Genomic DNA, 19,496 nt, shown 5'->3' on the forward strand with positions numbered 1-19,496 from the left:
AGTAGAAGCTGTTAGAAATTTTATGGCACCAGCAAATCCAAGAGAAGTAAAAATGTTCTTAGGATTAGTAGGATATCACCGAAAGTTCATTAAAAAAATTGCAAGAATTGCTAACCCTCTGATATCAGTGCTGAGGAAGGATAAAGCTTGGAATTGGGGTGAAATGAAAGATAAATCATTCAATCTTTTGAAGAAGACTCTTTTAAATGCACCAATATTGCAATGTGCGGATTTTAATAAACCTTTTATCTTGACGACGGTGAAGCCATAGGAGCAGTTCTGGCTGAAGACAGTCCAGCAGGAGAGATGCCAGTGGTTTTTGCTTCCAGAAAACTCAACAAGGCGGAACTAAACTATGACATAATAGACAAGGAGTTATTAGCTATCATATGGAGTATTAGACAGTTTCGCCCTTATTTATATGGTCAAAAGTTCATCATATATACCGATCATCAGCCACTGACATACCTCTCCCAGACAGCACAAGTTGTTTGGATTGTAATTGCTCTTATATTGGCCAGACCTGCCAGAACTTAAAAGGAGAACCCGCGCATTGCTCGTCTCGGATTTGATGAAATTTGGCACAATGGTAGATTTTATGCCCAAACTGACCGTGGTAAAATATTAGAGGCCTATGAAAAGCGGTTTAATTATAAAAATTAATTAAAATTTGCATTTTAGCAGCGCGCGCTATACATAGTTTGCAACGTGCGTTCTTTCCGGTTCAGTCGTAGCCCAGTGGTAATGTGACTGGACTCTCATTAGTATGCGTATTGTCGGAGGATCGAATCCCACTCATGATATATTTTTTTTATTATTTTTAATTCAAATTTATAATTGCATGAGTAAATAATATTAAAGTTTTCTTGAGTTTTAAATTAATTTTATATTTTTCGCTAAATATTCTATAGTAAAATACTCTGTAGCGTCTGTATAAAATTGATGTAATACCTGAAACATAATAATTTTATAAAAAAAAACATCAATATATTAACTACTTTAAGGTTTATAATTGGCGGGACGGTACTTATCATAAAAACAAGAGAAACATAAAAATAAATAGCAATGAGCACATTTCACAAATGCAGTAGTATAAACATTTAATCATAAACTTAAGTGGCAAATCATGTGTGAAATGTGTTTATTGAGTACGCCGCCTGGCTCGTTGGTCTAGGGGTGTGATTTCCGCTTAGGGTGCGGGAGGTCCCGGGTTCAAATCCCAGACGAGCCCGGACTTTTCTTTAAATTCGAGCACATATTATTTACTACAATGTTGTGCATAGGATGCAACACAAACACGCACTGGGTAGAACATGTGGTTCGTTGGTCTAGGGGTATGATTCCCGATTTGGGTGGCGGTGGTCCCGGGTTCACATATTTTATACTACATTGTTGTTATAAATATAATAATAATGTCGATTTGGTATAATATTGATTCTACCCATATTGAAACTTTCTTTTAATTTTGACAAATTGCAACAGGAAAGTAATAAATGTGATTGCGTTGGCCAGGAATCGAACCCGGATCAACTGCTTGGAAGGCAACTATGCTGACCATTACACCACCGACGCCTAACATATGGCATTCAATTATGGTGTAATAACTTATAGTTGTAACTTAGTATGTTGATAAAGTTTATTGTTAGTTTTTGTATGTAGACAGCAAAATGCCAAGACATGACAAATCATTTCTTAAAATAATGTGATATTTCCGAACATCTCTTGTGGGTATTCAGCCGGCAAAATTTAGACGAAAATTGCAACGCATAAACGGCTATAGTTAATTACCAATTGCCAAACTGGACTATACAATATATGGTCATTACATAAATTAGTTTTACCAAGCATCCCTTGTGGGGATTGAACCCACGACCTTTGGATTAGAAGTCCAACGCGCTATCCGTATATATTCATATTATATTTGGTATATTTTTTATACCTAATAGTATTTGATGATTATATTGTTCATAATATTGTTACGAATGTGTGGGTGAGCACCCACTTAACTACATAACTACCCCTCTCAGTCATGAGATAGTCGTGGTCGAGGGTGTGCGTTGCCTGCATGGCCTCAAGGTCGGCAAACGTGCGGTCCAGCGCACGAAAGGGTTAATAAAATGTTTTAATTGTGGACGTCATGTGGAGACAGCGTTTCGGAAGCTATCCCCCAAACCGAAAGTAGACTTTGTATAGTTTGTATAGTTTATAGGAGTGAAGTAAATGTTAACTATTTGTGTGTGAAGTGAATAGGGCCCGATGTATGGACAGGTATTGGACACTGGTTGCGCCGTCGGTTACAGATTATTGTAGATATAAATCGCATGTTAGAATAAGCAATGTTTTAGGATAAGTGATTATTAAATGTAAATATAGGTTAGTTAATTAAGTAACGAACAAACGCCTTTTCATTAGTAATATTTGAAGTAACTAGTCTCTTACAGGATTGCGACGTCACGGTAAGGTTGTAGAAAGACCGCGAATGTACACAATTATAATAAATTAGAGCATGACTAAAGGAGTATAGTAAATAAATAAAAGGATATTCATGACAAATGAAAAGGGGTCCATGACTATACATATAGTTTACCCCTACTATTATCAGCATTACGACAAGGGTCTACGAGGAAAAATATTTATTATTTATACCCTATAATATTCAATGAAAATTGTTTATATCTAATAGAATTTCATGATTTTATTGTTTATCATAGATATAGTTTATCTCTAGTATTATCAGTATTATGACAAGGGCCTGTTATAATTATTGTTTGTGCTATATATAATTTATTCCTATTATTATCAACAGCGCAACAAGAGCCTCCGTGGCGCAATTGGCTAGCGCGTTCGGCTGTTAACAGAAAGGTTGGTGGTTCTAGCCCACCCGGGGGCGTAAAGTAGTTGTTATTTATACTCTGGAATATTCAATGCATATTGTTTATACCCAATAGTATTTGATGATTATATTATTCATCATATATGTAGTTTACACGAGCCCGGACATTTCTTTAAATTCGAGCACATATTATTTACTACAGTATTGTATATTGGATCGAGAACATATTATTTACAACAGTGTTGTACATTGGTTCCAACACAAACACTCACTGTATAAACCCGTGGCTTGTTGGTCTAATGTTATGATTTCGGCTTAGATATTAAACGTAATTGGCAAATCATGTGTAAAATGTGTTTATTGAGTAGAACCCGTGGCATGTTGTACATTGGATGCAACACAAATACGCAATGGGTACAACCCGTGGCTCGTTGGTCTAGGGGTATGATTTCTGCTTAAGGTGCAGGATGTCCCAGGTTCAAATCCCGGACGAGCCCGGACATTTCTTTAAATTCGAGTACATATCATTTACTACAAAATTGTAGTAATATTTACTACAATGTTGTAGATTGGATCCAACACAAACACGCACTGGATCAAACCCGTGGCTCGTTGGTCTAGGGATATGATTTTGGCTTAGATAATAAACGTAAGTGACAAATCATGCGTGAAATGAGTTTAATGAGTATACCGCGTGGCTCGTTGGTCAAGGGGTATGATTTCCGCTTAGGGTGCGAGAGGTCCCGAGTTCAAATCCCGGACGAGCCCGGACTTTTCTTTATATTCGAACACATATTATTTACTATAATGTTGTGCATTGGATGCAACACAAACACGCACTGGGTAGAACATGTGGTTCGTTGGTCTAGGGGTATGATTCCCGCTTTGGGTGGGGGAAGTCCCGGGTTCAAATCCTGTACGAGCCCGCGCATTTCTTTTAAATTGAGCACATATTTCTTACTACATTGTTGTTATAAATATAATAACAATGTCGATTTGGTATAATTTCTACCCATATTGAAATTTTCTTTTAATTTTGACAAATTGCAACACGAAAGTAATAAACATAATTGCGTCGGCCGGGAATCGAACCCGGATCAACTGCTTGGAAGGCAACTATGCACTCAATTGTGGTGTAATTACTTATAGTTGTAACTTATTAAGTTGATAAAGTTTATTGTGAGTTTTTGTATGTAGACAGCAAAATGCCAATACATGACATATCATTTCTTAAAATAATGTGATATTTCCGAACATCTCTTGTGGGTATTCAGCCGACAAAATTTAGAAAAAAATTGCAACGCATGAACGGCTATAGTTAATTACATAAATTAGTTTTACTAAGCATCCCTTGTGGGGATAGAACCCACGACCTTTGTATTAGAAGTCCAACGCGCTATCCGCTGCGCCAAAGGGACCACAGCCTCAAAAAACTTTTGTTTGCATTGATTCTTAATTATTATATCTGATATTGATGATGAAAAAAAGTTACAGATATGTGTTATTTATTGGGTATAAGAATAATTGTTGTTTATACCCGTTATTGTTTGATGATTATAAATATTGTTTATGCTATATATAATTTATTCCTACTCTTATCAATAGCACGACAAGGGCCTCCGTGGCACAATTGGCTAGCGCGCTCGGCTGTTAACCGAAAGGTTGATGGTTCGAGCCCACCCTGGGGCGTATAGTATTTATTATTCATACCCTGGAATATTAAAAGAATATTTTTTATACCCAATAGTATTTAATGATTATATTGTTCATCATATTGTTACGAATGTGTGGGTGAGCATCCACATAACTACATAACTACCCCTCTCAGGTAGTCGTGGTCGAGGGTGTGCGTTGCCTGCATGGCCTCAAAGTCGGCAAACGTGCGGTCCAGCGCTCGAAAGGGTTAATAAAATGTTTTTAATGTAAGCCTAGAGGACGTCATGGGGGGACAGCGTTTCGGAAGCTATCCCCCGAACCGAAAGTAGACTTTGTATAGTTTGTATAGTTTATAGGAGTGAAGTAAATGTTAACTATTAGTGTGTGAAGTGAATAGGGCCCGATGTATGGACAGGTATTGGACACTGGTTGCGCCGTCGGTTACAGATTAGTGTAGATATAAGTTGCATGTTAGCATAAGCAATGTTTTAGGATAAGTGATTATTAAATGTAAATATAAGTTAGTTAATTAAGTAACGAACAAACGCCTTTTCATTGGTAATATTTAAAGTAACTAGTCTCTTACAGGATTGCGACGTCACGGTAAGGTTGTAGAGAGACCGCGAATGTACACAATAATAATAAATTAGAGCATGACTAAAGGAGTATAGTAAATAAATAAAAGGATATTCATGACAAATAAAAAAGAGTCCATGACAATACATATAGTTCACCCCTACTATTATCAGCATTACGACAAGGGTCTACGAGGAAAAATATTTATTATTTATACCCTAGATTTATATATCTAATTTTATATTTTTTATTATATAGTTTATATCTAATAGAATTTCATGATTTTATTGTTTATCATTGGTCTAGGGGTATGATTTCCGCTTAGGGTGCGGGAGGTCTCGGGTTCAAATCCCGGACGAGCTCGGACTTTTCTTTAAATTCGAGCACATATTATTTACTACAATGTTGTGCATTGGATGCAACACAAACACGCACTGGGTAGAGCATGTGGTTCGTTGGTCTAGGGGTATGATTCCCGCTTTGGGTGGGGGAAGTCCCGGGTTCAAATCCTGTACGAGCCCGCGCATTTCTTTTAATTCAAGCACATATTTCTTACTACATTGTTGTTATAAATATAATAATAATGTCGATTTGGTATAATATTGATTCTACCCATATTGAAACTTTCTTTTAATTTTGACAAATTGCAACACGAAAGTAATAAACGTGATTGCGTCGGCCGGGAATCGAACCCGGATCAACTGCTTGGAAGGCAACTATGCTGACCATTACACCACCGACGCCTAACATATTGCATTCAATTATGGTGTAATAACTTATAGTTGTAACTTATTAAGTTGATAAAGTTTATTGTGAGTCTCTGTATGTAGACAGCAAAATTCCAAGACATGACAAATAATTTCTTAAAATTTTCATTTTACCCATATTGAAACTTTTTTTTAATTTTGACAAATTGCAACAGAAAAGTAATAAACGTGTTTGCGTCGGCCGGGAATCGAACCCGGATCAGCTGCTTGGAAGGCAACTATGCTGACCATTACACCACCGACGCCTAACATATTGCATTCAATTATGGTGTAATAACTTATAGTTGTAACTTATTAAGGTGATAAAGTTTATTGTGAGTTTTTGTATGTAGACAGCAAAATGCCAAGACATAACAAATAATTTCTTAAATTTTCATTTTACCCATATTGAAACTTTTTTTTAATATTGACAAATTGCAACACGAAAGTAATAAACGTGATTGCGTCGGCCGGGAATCGAACCCGGATCAACTGCTTGGAAGGCAACTATGCTGACCATTACACCACCGACGCCTAACATATTGCATTCAATTATGGTGTAATAACTTATAGTGTAACTTATAAGTTAATAAAGTTATTGTGAGTCTCTGTATGTGACCAGCAAAATTCCAAGACATGATAATAATTTCTTAAAATTCATTTTACACATATTGAAACTTTTTTTTAATTTTGACAAATTGCAACAGAAAGTAAAAGTGTTTGCGTCGGCCGGGAATTGAACCCGGATCAACTGCTTGGAAGGCAACTATGCTGACCATTACACCACCGGCGCCTGACATATTGCATTCAATTATGGTGTAATAACTTATAGTTGTAACTTATAAGGTGATAAAGTTTATTGTGAGTTTTTGTATGTAGACAGCAAAATGCCAAGACATGACAAATAATTTCTTAAAATTTTCATTTTACCCATACTGATTTTTTATTTAAATTGACAAATTGCAACACGAAAGTAATAAACGTGATTGCGTCGGCCGGGATTCGAACGCGGATCAACTGCTTGGAAGGCAAATGCTGACCATTACACCACCGACGCCTAGCATTTTGCACTCAATTATGGTGTAAATAACTTATAGTTGTAACTTGTAAGTTGATAAAGTTTATGGTGAGTTTTTGTATGTAGACAGCAAAAGGCAAGACATGACAAATCATTTCTTAAAATAATTGTGATATTTCCGAACATCTCTTGTGGGTATTCAGCCGACAAAAATTTAGACAAAAATTGCAACGCATGAACCATACCAATTTCCAAAAACTGGACTATCAATATATGGTCATTACATAAATTAGTTTTACTAAGCATCCGTTGCGGGGATCGAAACCCACGACCTTTGGATGAAGTCCAACGCGCTATCCGCTGCGCCAAAGGGACCACAGGCCCAAAAAACTTTTGTTTGCATTGATACTTAACTATTATATCTGATATTGATGATAAAAAAAGTTACAGATATGTGTTATTTATTGGGTATAAGAATAATTGTTGTTTATACCGTTATTGTTTGATGATTATAAATATTGTTTATCCTATATATCATTTATTCCTACTCTTATCAATAGCACGACTAGGGCCTCCGTGGCGCAATTGGCTAGCGCGCTCGGCTGTTACCGAAAGGTTGATGGTTCGAGCCCACCCTGGGGCGTATAGTATTTATTATTCATACCCTGGAATATTAAAAGATATTTTTTATACCCAATAGTATTTAATGATTATATTGTTCATCATATTGTTACGAATGTGTGGGTGAGCATCCACAAACTACATAACTACCCCTCAGTCATCAGGTAGTCGTGGTCAAGGGTGTGCGCTGCCTGCATGCCTCAAAGTCGGCAAACGTGCGGTCCAGCGCTCGAAAGGGTAATAAAATGTTTTAATGTAAGCCTAGAGGACGTCATGGGGGGACAGCGTTTCGGAAGCTATCTCCCGAACCGAAAGTAGACTTTGTATAGTTTGTATAGTTTATAGGAGTGAAGTAAATGTTAACTATTTGTGTGTGAAGTGATTAGGGCCCGATGTATGGACAAGTATTGGACACTGGTTGCGCCGTGGGTTACAGATTAGTGTAGATATAAGTTGCATGTTAGAATAAGCAATGTTTTAGGATAAGTGATTATTAAATGTAAATATAGGTTAGTTAATTAAGTAACGAACAAACGCCTTTTTATTAGTAATATTTAAAGTAACTAGTCTCTTACAGGATTGCGACGTCACGGTGTAAGGTGTAGAAAGACCGCGAATGTACACAATAATAATAAATAGAGCATGACTAAAGGAGTATAGTATAAAATTAAAAAGGGTCCATAACAATACATATAGTTTACCCCTACTATTATCAGCATTACGACAAGGGTCTACGAGGCAAAATATTTATTATTTATACCCTAGAATATTCAATGAAAATTGTTTATATCTAATAGAATTTCATGATTTTATTGTTCATCATATATATAGTTTATCACTAGTATTATAAGCATTATGACAAGGGTCATATAGTTCACCCCTACTATTATCAGCATTACGACAAGGGTCTACGAGGCAAAATATTTATTATTTATACCCTAGAATATTCAATGAAAATTGTTTATATCTAATAGAATTTTATGATTTTATTGTTCATCATATATATAGTTTATCACTAGTATTATAAGCATTATGACAAGGGTCTATTGTAATTATTGTTTGTGCTATATATAATTTACTCCTATTATTATCAACAGCACAACAAGAGTCTCCGTGGCGCAATTGGCGTTGGTGGTTCGAGCCCACCCGAGGGCGTATGGTAGTTATTATTTATACTCTGGAATATTCAATGCATATTGTTTATACCCAATAGTATTTGATGATTATATTATTCATCATATATGTAGTTTACACGAGCCCGGACATTTCTTTGAATTCGAGAACATATTATTTACTACAGTATTATATATTGGATCAAGAACATATTATTCACAACAATGTTGTACATTGGTTCTAACACAAACACGCACTGGATAAAACCCGTGGCTCGTTGGTCTAGGGGTATGATTTCCGCTTAGGGTGCGGGAGGTCCCGGGTTCAAATCCCGGACGAGCCCGGACTTTTACTTAAATTCGAGCACATATTATTTACTACAATGTTGTGCATTTGGATGCAACACAAACACGCACTGGGTAGAACATGTGGTTCGTTGGTCTAGGAGTATGATTCTTAATTATTATATCTGATATTGATGATGAAAAAAAGTTACAGATATGTGTTATTTATTGGGTATAAGAATAATTGTTGTTTATACCCGTTATTGTTTGATGATTATAAATATTGTTTATTCTATATATCATTTATTCCTACTCTTATCAATAGCACGACAAGAGCCTCCGTGGCGCAATTGGCTAACGCGTTCGGCTGTTAACAGAAAGGTTGGTGGTTCTAGCCCACCCGGAGGCGTAAAGTAGTTATTATTTATACTCTGGAATATTCAATGCATATTGTTTATACCCAATAGTATTTGATGATTATATTATCCATAATATATGTAGTTTACACGAGCCCGGACATTTCTTTAAATTCGAGCACATATTATTTACTACAGTATTGTATATTGGATCGAGAACATATTATTTACAACAATGTTGTACATTGGTTCCAACACAAACACGCACTGGATAAAACCCGTGGCTTGTCGGTCTAAGGTTATGATTTCGGCTTAGATATTAAACGTAAGTGGCAAATCATGTGTAAAATGTGTTTATTGAGTAGAACCCGTGGCATGTTGTACATTGGATGCAACACAAATACGCAATGGGTACAACCCGTGGCTCGTTGGTCTAGGGGTATGTTTTCTGCTTAAGGTGCAGGATGTCCCAGGTTCAAATCCCGGACGGGCCCGGACATTTCTTTAAATTCGAGTACATATCATTTACTACAAAATTGTAGTAATATTTACTACAATGTTGTAGATTGGATCCAACACAAACACGCACTGGATCAAACCCGTGGCTCGTTGGTCTAGGGGTATGATTTTGGCTTAGATAATAAACGTAAGTGGCAAATCATGTGTGAAATGAGTTTATTGAGTATACCGCGTGGCTCGTTGGTCTAGGGTTATGATTTCCGCTTAGGGTGCGGGAGGTCCCGGGTTCAAATCCCGGACGAGCCCGGACTTTTCTTTAAATTTGAGCACACATTATTTACTACAATGTTGTGCATTGGATGCAACACAAACACGCACTGGGTAGAACATGTGGTTTGTTGGTCTAGGGGTATGATTCCCGCTTTGGGTGGGGAAAGTCCCGTGTTCAAATCCTGTACGAGCCCGCGCATTTCTTTTAATTCGAGCACATATTTCTTACTACATTGTTGTTATAAATATAATAATAATGTCGATTTGGTATAATATTGATTCTACCCATATTGAAACTTTCTTTTAATTTTGACAAATTGCAACACGAAAGTAATAAACGTGTTTGCGTCGGCCGGGAATCGAACCCGGATCAACTGCTTGGAAGGCAACTATGCTGACCATTACACCACCGACGCCTAACACATTGCATTCAATTATGGTGTAATAACTTTTTAAGTTGATAAAGTTTATTGTGAGTCTCTGTATGTAGACAGCAAAATTCCAAGACAAGACAAATAATTTCTTAAAATTTTCATTTTACCCATATTGAAAGTTTTTTTTAATTTTGACAAATTGCAACAGAAAAGTAATAAACGTGATTGCGTCGGCCGGGAATCGAACCCGGATCAACTGCTTGGAAGGCAACTATGCTGACCATTACACCACCGACGCCTAGCATTTTGCGCTCAATTATGGTGTAATAACTTATAGTTGTAACTTATTAAGTTGATAAAGTTTATTGTGAGTTTTTGTATGTAGACAGGAAAATGCCAAGTCATGACAAATCATTTCTTAAAATAATGTGATATTTCCGAACATCTCTTGTGGGTATTCAGCCGACAAAATTTAGACAAAAATTGCAACGCATAAACGGCTATAGTTAATTACCAATTTCCAAACTGGACTATACAATACATGGTCATTACATAAATTAGTTTTACTAAGCATTCCTTGTGGGGATAGAACCCACGACCTTTGTATTAGAAGTCCAACGCGCTATCCGCTGCGCCAAAGGGACCACAGCCTCAAAAAACTTTTGTTTGCATTGATTCTTAATTATTATATCTGATATTGATGATGAAAAAAAGTTACAGATATGTGTTATTTATTGGGTATAAGAATAATTGTTGTTTATACCCGTTATTGTTTGATGATTATAAATATTGTTTATGCTATATATAATTTATTCCTACTCTTATCAATAGCACGACAAGGGCCTCCGTGGCACAATTGGCTAGCGCGCTCGGCTGTTAACCGAAAAGTTGATGGTTCGAGCCCACCCTGGGGCGTATAGTATTTATTATTCATACCCTGGAATATTAAAAGAATATTTTTTATACCCAATAGTATTTAATGATTATATTGTTCATCATATTGTTACGAATGTGTGGGTGAGCATCCACATAACTACATAACTACCCCTCTCAGTCATCAGGTAGTCGTGGTCGAGGGTGTGCGTTGCCTGCATGGCCTCAAAGTCGGCAAACGTGCGGTCCAGCGCTCGAAAGGGTTAATAAAATGTTTTTAATGTAAGCCTAGAGGACGTCATGGGGGGACAGCGTTTCGGAAGCTATCCCCCGAACCGAAAGTAGACTTTGTATAGTTTGTATAGTTTATAGGAGTGAAGTAAATGTTAACTATTTGTGTGTGAAGTGAATAGGGCCCGATGTATGGACAAGTATTGGACACTGGTTGCGCCGTGGGTTACAGATTAGTGTAGATATAGGTTGCATGTTAAAATAAGCAATGTTTTAGGATAAGTGATTATTAAATGTAAATATAAGTTAGTTAATTAAGTAACGAACAAACGCCTTTTCATTGGTAATATTTAAAGTAGCTAGTCTCTTACAGGATTGCGACGTCACGGTAAGGTTGTAGAGAGACCGCGAATGTACACAATAATAATAAATTAGAGCATGACTAAATGAGTATAGTAAATAAATAAAAGGATATTCATGACAAATAAAAAGGAGTCCATGACAATACATATAGTTCACCCCTACTATTACCAGCATTACGACAAGGGTCTACGAGGAAAAATATTTATTATTTATACCCTAGAATATTTAATGAAAATTGTTTATATCTAATAGAATTTCATGATTTTGTTGTTTATCATATATATAGTTTATCCCTAGTATTATCAGTATTATGACAAGGGCCTATTGTAATTATTGTTTGTGCTATATATAATTTACTCCTATTATTATCAACATCACAACAAGAGCCTCCGTGGTGCAATTGGCTAGCGCGTTCGGCTGTTAACAGAAAGGTTGGTGGTTTTAGCCCACCCGGAGGCGTAAAGTAGTTATTATTTATACTCTGGAATATTCAATGCATATTGTTTATACCCAATAGTATTTGATGATTATATTATTCATCATATATGTAGTTTACACGAGCCCGGACATTTCTTTAAATTCGAGCACATATTATTTACTACAGTATTGTATATTGGATCGAGAACATATTATTTACAACAATGTTGTACATTGGTTCCAACACAAACACGCACTGGATAAAACCCGTGGCTTGTTGGTCTAGGGTTATGATTTCGGCTTAGATATTAAACGTAAGTGGCAAATCATGTGTAAAATGTGTTTATTGAGTAGAACCCGTGGCATGTTGTACATTGGATGCAACACAAATACGCAATGGGTACAACCTGTGGCTCGTTGGTCTAGGGGTATGATTCCCGCTTTGGGTGCGGGAGGTCCTGGGTTTAAATCCCGGACCTCCCGCCTGGAGGACATTCCTTTAAATTCGAGCCCGGACATTTCTTTAAATTCGAGTGCCTATTATTTACTACAATGTTGTATATTGGATCCAACGCAAACACGCAGTGGGCAGTCTAGGTGTATGATTCTCGCTTTGGGTGCGGGAGGTACCGAGTTAAAATCCCGAACGCGCCCGGGCATATCTTTAAATTCGAGCTCATATTATTTACTACAGTATTGTATATTGGATCGAGAACATATTATTTATAACAATGTTGTACATTGGTCCCAACACAAACACGCACTGGATAAAACCCGTGGCTTGTTGGTCTAGGGTTATGATTTCGGCTTAGATATTAAACGTAAGTGGCAAATCATGTGTAACATGTGTTTACTGAGTAGAACCCGTGGCATGTTGTACATTGGATGCAACACAAATACGCAGTGGGTACAACCCGTGGCTGGTTTGTCTGGGTGTATGATTCCCGCTTTGGGTGACATTTCTTTAAATTCGGGTGGCTATTAATTACTACAATGTTGTACATTGGATCCAACACAAATACGCACTGGGTATAACCCGTGGCTCGTTGGTCTAGGGGTATAGGGGTTTATTGAGTAGACCACGTGGCTCGTTGGTCTAGGGTTATGGGGTCCCTTAGGGTGCGGGAGGTCCCTTTAAATTCGAGCCCATATTATTTACTTTTATGTTGTACATTGGATGCAACACAAACACGCACTGGGTAGAATATGTCGTTTGTTGGTCTAGGGGTATGATTTCCGCTTAGGGTGCGGGATGTCCCGGGTTCAAATCGCGGACGAGCCCGGACTTTTCTTTAAATTCGAGCACATATTATTTGCTACCATGTTGTGCATTGGATGCAACACAAACACGCACTGGGTAGAGCATGTGGTTCGTTGGTCTAGGGGTATGATTCCCGCTTTCGGTGGAGGAAGTCCCGGGTTCAAATCCTGTACGAGCCCTCGCATTTCTTTTAATTCAAGCACATATTTCTTACTACATTATTGTTATAAATATAATAATAATGTCGATTTGGTATAATATTGATTCTACCCATATTGAAACTTTTTTTTAATTTTGACAAATTGCAACAGAAAAGTAACAAACGCGTTTGCGTCAGCCGGGAATCGAACCCGGATCAACTGCTTGGAAGGGAACTATGCTGACCATTACACCACCGACGCCTAAGATATTGCATTCAATTATGGTGTAATAACTTATAGTTGTAACTTATTAAGTTGATAAAGTTTATTGTGAGTCTCTGTATGTAGACAGCAAAATGCCAAGACATGACAAATAATTTCTTAAAATTTTCATTTTACCCATATTGAAACTTTCTTTTAATATTGACAAATTGCAACACGAAAATAATAAACGTGATTGCGTCGGCCGGGAATCGAACCCGGATCAACAGCTTGGAAGGCAACTATGTAAGAGTATAAATAAATAAAAAGATATTCATGACAAATAAAAAAGAGTCCATGACAATACATATAGTTCACCCCCACTATTATCAGCTTTACGACAAGGGTCTACGAGGAAAAATATTTATTATTTATACCCTAGAATATTTAATGAAAATTGTTTATATCTAATAGAATTTCATGATTTTATTGTTTATCATTGGTCTAAGGGTATGATTTCCGCTTAGGGTGCGGAAGGTCCCGGGTTCAAATCCCGGACGAGCCCGGACTTTTCTTTAAATTCGAGCACATATTATTTACTACAATGTTGTGCATTGGATGCAACACAAACACGGACTGGGTAGAACATGTGGTTCGTTGGTCTAGGGGTATGATTCCCGCTTTGGGTGGGGGAAGTCCCGGGTTCAAATCCTGTACGAGCCCGCGTATTTCTTTTAATTTAAGCACATATTTCTTACTATATTGTTGTTATAAATATAATAATAATATCGATTTGGTATAATATTAATTCTACCCATACTGAAACTTTCTTTTAATTTTGACAAATTGCAACACGAAAGTAATAAACGTGTTTGCGTCGGCCGGGAATCGCACCCGGATCAACTGCTTGGAAGGCAACTATGCTGACCATTACACCACCGACGCCTAACATATTGCAATCAATTATGGTGTAATAACTTATAGTTGTAACTTATTAAGGTGATAAAGTTTATTGTGAGTTTTTGTATGTAGACAGCAAAATGCCAAGACATGACAAATAATTTCTTAAAATTTTCATTTTACCCATATTGAAACTTTTTTTTTAATATTGACAAATTGCAACACGAAAGTAATAAACGTGATTGCGTCGGCCGGGAATCGAACCCGAATCAACTGCTTGGAACTCAATTATGGTGTAATAACTTATAGTTGTAACTTATAAAGTTGATAAAGTTTATTGTGAGTTTTTGTATGTGGACAGCAAAATGCCAAGACATGACAAATCATTTCTTAAAATAATGTGATATTTCCGAACATCTCTTGTGGGTATTCAGCCGACAAAATTTAGACAAAAATTGCAACGCATGAACGGCTATAGTTAATTACCAATTTCCAAACTGGACTATACAATATATGGTCATTACATAAATTAGTTCTACTAAGCATTCCTCGTGGGGATCGAACCCACGACCTTTGGATTAGAAGTCCAACGCGCTATCCGCTGCGCCAAAGGGACCACAGCCTCAAAAAACTTTTGTTTGCATTGATTCTTAATTATTATATCTGATATTGATGAAAAAAAGTTACAGATATGTGTTATTTATTGGGTGTAAGAATAATTGTTGTTTATACCCGTTATTGTTTGATGATTATAAATATTGTTTATCCTATATATAATATCAATAGCACGACAAGGACCTCCGTGGCACAATTGGCTAGCGCGCTCGGCTGTTAGCCGAAAGGTTGATGGTTCGAGCCCACCCTGGGGCGTATAGTAGTTATTATTCATACCCTGAAATTTTAAAAGAATATTTTTTATACCCAATAGTATTTAATGATTATATTGTTCATCATATTGTTACGAATGTGTGGGTGAGCACCCACATAACTACATAACTACCCCTTTCAGTCATCAGGTAGTCGTGGTCGAGGGTGTGCGTTGCCTGCATGGCCTCAAAGTCGGCAAACGTGCGGTCCAGCGCACGAAAGGGTTAATAAAATGTTTTTAATGTAAGCCTAGAGGACATCATGGGGGGACAGCGTTTCGGAAGCTATCCCCCGAACCGAAAGTAGACTTTGTATAGTTTGTATAGTTTATAGGAGTGAAGTAAATGTTAACTCTTTGTGTGTGAAGTGAATAGGGCCCAATGTATGGACAGGTATTGGACACTGGTTGCGCCGTGGGTTACAGATTAGTGTAGATATAGGTTGCATGTTAGAATAAGCAATGTTTTAGGATAAGTGATTATTAAATGTAAATATAGGTCAGTTAATTAAGTAACGAACAAACGCCTTTTCATTAGTAATATTCAAAGTAACTAGTCTCTTACAGGATTGCGACTTCACGGTAAGGTTGTAGAAAGACCGCGAATGTACACAATAATAATAAATTAGAGCATGACTAAAGGAGTATAGTAAATAAATAAAAGGATATTCATGACGAATAAAAAAGAGTCCATGACAATACATATAGTTCACCCCTACTATTATCAGCATTACGACAAGGGTCTACGAGGGAAAATATTTATTATTTATACCCTAGAATATTTAATGAAAATTGTTTATATCTAATAGAATTTCATGATTTTATTGTTTATCATATATATAGTTTATCCCTAGTATTATCAGTATTATGACAAGGGCCTGTTGTAATTATGGTTTGTGCTATATATAATTTACTCTTTGCGTGCGGGATGTCCCGGGTTCAAATCCCGGACGAACCCTGACGTTTCTTTAAATTCGGGTGCCTATTATTTACTACAATGTTGTACATTGGATCCAACACAAATACGCACTGGGTATAACCCGTGGCTTGTTGGTCTAGGGGTATAGGGGTTTATTGAGTAGACCACGTGGCTCGTTGGTCTAGGGTTATAGGGTCCCTTAGGGTGCGGGAGGTCCCTTTAAATTCGAGCCCATATTATTTACTACTATGTTGTACATTGGATGCAACACAAACACGCACTGGGTAGTATATGTCGTTTGTTGGTCTGGGGGTATGATTTCCGCTTAGGGTGCGGGAGGTCCCGGGTTCAAATCGCGGACGAGCCCGGACTTTTCTTTAAATTCGAGCACATATTATTTACTACAATGTTGTGCATTGGATGCAACACAAACACGCACTGTGTAGAATATGTCGTTCGTTGGTTTAGGGGTATGATTTCCGCTTAAGGTGCGGGAGGTCCCGGGTTCAAATCGCGGACGATCCCGGACTTTTCTTTAAATTCGAGCACATATTATTTGCTACCATGTTGTGCATTGGATGCAACACAAACACGCACTGGGTAGAACATGTGGTTCGTTGGTCTAGGAGTATGATTTCCGCCTTGGGTGCGGGAGGTCCCGGCCTATTAAATACTACAATGTTGTACATTGGATCCAACACAAACTGGATAGAACCCGTGGCTCGTTGGTCTAGGGGTATGATTTTGGCTTAGATAATAAACGTAAGTGGCAAATCATATGTAAAATGTGTTTATTGAGTACACCGCGTGGCTCGTTGGTCTAGGAGTATGATTTCCGCTTAGGGCGCCGGAGGTTCCGGGTTCAAATTCCGGACGAGCCCGAACTTTTCTTTAAATTCGAGCACATATTATTTACTACAATGTTGTACATTGGATGCAACGTGGGTTACAGATTAGTGTAGATATAAGTTCCATGTTAGAATAAGCAATGTTTTAAGATAAGTGATTATTAAATGTAAATATAGGTTAGTTAATTAAGTAACGAACACACGCCTTTTCATTAGCAATATTTAAAGTTTAACCGAAAGGTTGGTGGATTGAACCCACTCGGGGGCGTAAAATAATTGTTATTCATACCCATTATTGTTCAATTTTACTCACTCACCAAAGTGTGACAATTTTTTCAAATTTTTTTTTTTTTTTTTCATATTATATAACAATCAGAGTTATTTACATACCCTATGAGTTATATGGCTAAATTACACATAATAATAATAATAATAATAATCACAGAAATAAATGAAAAAAATAACAATAATAATAATAAATAAATAAATAAAAATAGATAAAAAAATACAGAAAAAAATAAAGAAAGTAAAAAGAAACAAAAGAAAAAAAAATTGTAGTAATTGCTCCAATAAGCAATTGACTATGGAAAACAATTTTTTACATTAAGTCTATAGGCTGTTTCTTGCGTAGTCTTCTTATAGGTAGATTATCAAGCAGATGAGCCAAAGTTGTATTAGGATGTTCGAGGATTTTAGCATGATGTCCAGTACTGATATTCTTGATAACATCCACTACGAAAGGGATGTTGAGATCATCGTGTATGATTTTGTTGCTGACAAACCACGGGGCATCAGTAATCGTCCGTAGTGTTTTAGATTGCAAACGTTGAACAAGTCCCACATTTGATTTGCTACAACATCCCCACAGTTGGATTCCATACGTCCATACAGGTTTAATTATGGTCTTATAAATTAGAAGCTTATTATCTAATGATAATTTTGATCTTCGACCAATAAGCCAATTTAATTTTGAAAGAGTAAGTTTAATTTGTTTTATTTTGGCTACGATGTGCGGCTTCCAGGTTAATCTGCGATCCATGTGAATACCCAAGTACTTGACTGTGTCTTTGATTGGTATTTGTCTTTCATTTATGTACACAGCTTGACAAGTTGACTTATTAAGTGTGAAGGTAATATGAGTTGACTTCGTATCATTAATTTTGATGCGCCATTTTTTTGTCCAGGTTTCTATTTCATTAAGATGGTTTTGTAGGATATTAGAAGCAAGAGTAGGATTTCCATTGCTAGCCAAATTCGCAATATCATCAGCAAAAGTAGCAGTGGTAGAGCTCGCCATGGTTGGAAAATCACTAGTATATGTAAGGTACAGAAAAGGGCCCAAAACGCTTCCTTGCGGAACACCTGATTTAATGGGAAAAAGTGATGATGATTCACAATTATTTCTAACTTTATACCATCTGTTAGTTAGGTACGATTCTAAAATTTTATGAAAGCAAGACGGCAGCAACCATTTAATTTTTGCTAAAAGTCCTTCATGCCATACTTTATCGAAGGCCTGGCTTACATCGAGAAACACTGCTGAGCAGTATTGTTTGGATTCGAAAGTTTTATGAATTAAATTCACAATTTTTTGGCACTGTTGGATCGTAGAGTGCTGCTTGCGAAATCCAAATTGATGATCAGGTAGTATGTTAGATTCGGTTACTATATCTTCAAGCAGTAGTTTTTCAAAAACCTTCGACAGAGTGGGTAGAAGGCTAATTGGTCTGTAGGACGTAACCATACTTGAATCTTTTCCATTTTTAGGTATCATTTTAATAACGGATATTTTAAAAGACTTAGGCCAGTACTCCAATCTCAGCATTGAGTTAAATATGTATGTTATGAAGATATACGCTTTAATTGGTAATTCTTTTAACATTTTGGATGAAATATTATCAATCCCAGGTGATTTTCTACTATCCAGTTTAGCAATTACTGAAACAATCTTCTTCAGAGAGTAAAATCTTTTCTTGAAGTTGACAGAAGTATGTGGTGTGCGAGGCTGTTGGTGCAAGTTATATGTATTAGATTCAGCTGCATTCGGTTGAAAAACTGAACTAAGATACTCAGCAAAAAGTTCTGCTTTTTCCTTGTCATCTCTTGCCCAGCAACCGGCTGTATCATTTCTTATAGGTGGATTTCTGATGCACGGCTTGTTTCTAGACTTAA

The 19,496-nt window shown here is 36.8% G+C and overlaps 17 non-coding genes across 17 annotated transcripts; 5 read left to right on the forward strand and 12 right to left on the reverse strand.

The window, feature by feature from the left end:
- The first annotated feature begins 1,159 nt into the window (after nucleotides 1-1,159).
- Trnap-agg lies at nucleotides 1,160-1,231 on the forward strand. Its single transcript has one exon. It is a non-coding gene; the product is annotated as a tRNA-Pro (tRNA).
- A 269-nt stretch (nucleotides 1,232-1,500) lies between these two features.
- Nucleotides 1,501-1,572, reverse strand: Trnag-ucc. Its single transcript has one exon. It is a non-coding gene; the product is annotated as a tRNA-Gly (tRNA).
- Nucleotides 1,573-3,258: 1,686 nt separating this feature from the next.
- On the forward strand, nucleotides 3,259-3,330 carry Trnal-aag. Its single transcript has one exon. It is a non-coding gene; the product is annotated as a tRNA-Leu (tRNA).
- Nucleotides 3,331-3,529: 199 nt separating this feature from the next.
- Nucleotides 3,530-3,601, forward strand: Trnap-agg. Its single transcript has one exon. It is a non-coding gene; the product is annotated as a tRNA-Pro (tRNA).
- Nucleotides 3,602-4,178: 577 nt separating this feature from the next.
- Nucleotides 4,179-4,251, reverse strand: Trnar-ucu. Its single transcript has one exon. It is a non-coding gene; the product is annotated as a tRNA-Arg (tRNA).
- A 1,485-nt stretch (nucleotides 4,252-5,736) lies between these two features.
- On the reverse strand, nucleotides 5,737-5,808 carry Trnag-ucc. The gene has a single exon. It is a non-coding gene; the product is annotated as a tRNA-Gly (tRNA).
- A 197-nt stretch (nucleotides 5,809-6,005) lies between these two features.
- Trnag-ucc lies at nucleotides 6,006-6,077 on the reverse strand. Its single transcript has one exon. It is a non-coding gene; the product is annotated as a tRNA-Gly (tRNA).
- Nucleotides 6,078-6,273: 196 nt separating this feature from the next.
- Trnag-ucc lies at nucleotides 6,274-6,345 on the reverse strand. Its single transcript has one exon. It is a non-coding gene; the product is annotated as a tRNA-Gly (tRNA).
- A 187-nt stretch (nucleotides 6,346-6,532) lies between these two features.
- Nucleotides 6,533-6,604, reverse strand: Trnag-ucc. The gene has a single exon. It is a non-coding gene; the product is annotated as a tRNA-Gly (tRNA).
- A 2,230-nt stretch (nucleotides 6,605-8,834) lies between these two features.
- On the forward strand, nucleotides 8,835-8,906 carry Trnap-agg. The gene has a single exon. It is a non-coding gene; the product is annotated as a tRNA-Pro (tRNA).
- Nucleotides 8,907-9,896: 990 nt separating this feature from the next.
- On the forward strand, nucleotides 9,897-9,968 carry Trnap-agg. Its single transcript has one exon. It is a non-coding gene; the product is annotated as a tRNA-Pro (tRNA).
- Nucleotides 9,969-10,276: 308 nt separating this feature from the next.
- On the reverse strand, nucleotides 10,277-10,348 carry Trnag-ucc. Its single transcript has one exon. It is a non-coding gene; the product is annotated as a tRNA-Gly (tRNA).
- A 184-nt stretch (nucleotides 10,349-10,532) lies between these two features.
- On the reverse strand, nucleotides 10,533-10,604 carry Trnag-ucc. The gene has a single exon. It is a non-coding gene; the product is annotated as a tRNA-Gly (tRNA).
- Nucleotides 10,605-10,877: 273 nt separating this feature from the next.
- Trnar-ucu lies at nucleotides 10,878-10,950 on the reverse strand. The gene has a single exon. It is a non-coding gene; the product is annotated as a tRNA-Arg (tRNA).
- A 2,830-nt stretch (nucleotides 10,951-13,780) lies between these two features.
- Trnag-ucc lies at nucleotides 13,781-13,852 on the reverse strand. Its single transcript has one exon. It is a non-coding gene; the product is annotated as a tRNA-Gly (tRNA).
- An 813-nt stretch (nucleotides 13,853-14,665) lies between these two features.
- Trnag-ucc lies at nucleotides 14,666-14,737 on the reverse strand. The gene has a single exon. It is a non-coding gene; the product is annotated as a tRNA-Gly (tRNA).
- Nucleotides 14,738-15,235: 498 nt separating this feature from the next.
- On the reverse strand, nucleotides 15,236-15,308 carry Trnar-ucu. The gene has a single exon. It is a non-coding gene; the product is annotated as a tRNA-Arg (tRNA).
- Between the last annotated feature and the right edge of the window lie 4,188 nt (nucleotides 15,309-19,496).

The sequence above is a fragment of the Ctenocephalides felis genome, unplaced genomic scaffold, assembly GCF_003426905.1.
Source record: "Ctenocephalides felis isolate EL2017-DRISC unplaced genomic scaffold, ASM342690v1 CF-g0.4_SCAFFOLD_00845, whole genome shotgun sequence".
NCBI lineage: Eukaryota > Metazoa > Arthropoda > Insecta > Siphonaptera > Pulicidae > Ctenocephalides > Ctenocephalides felis.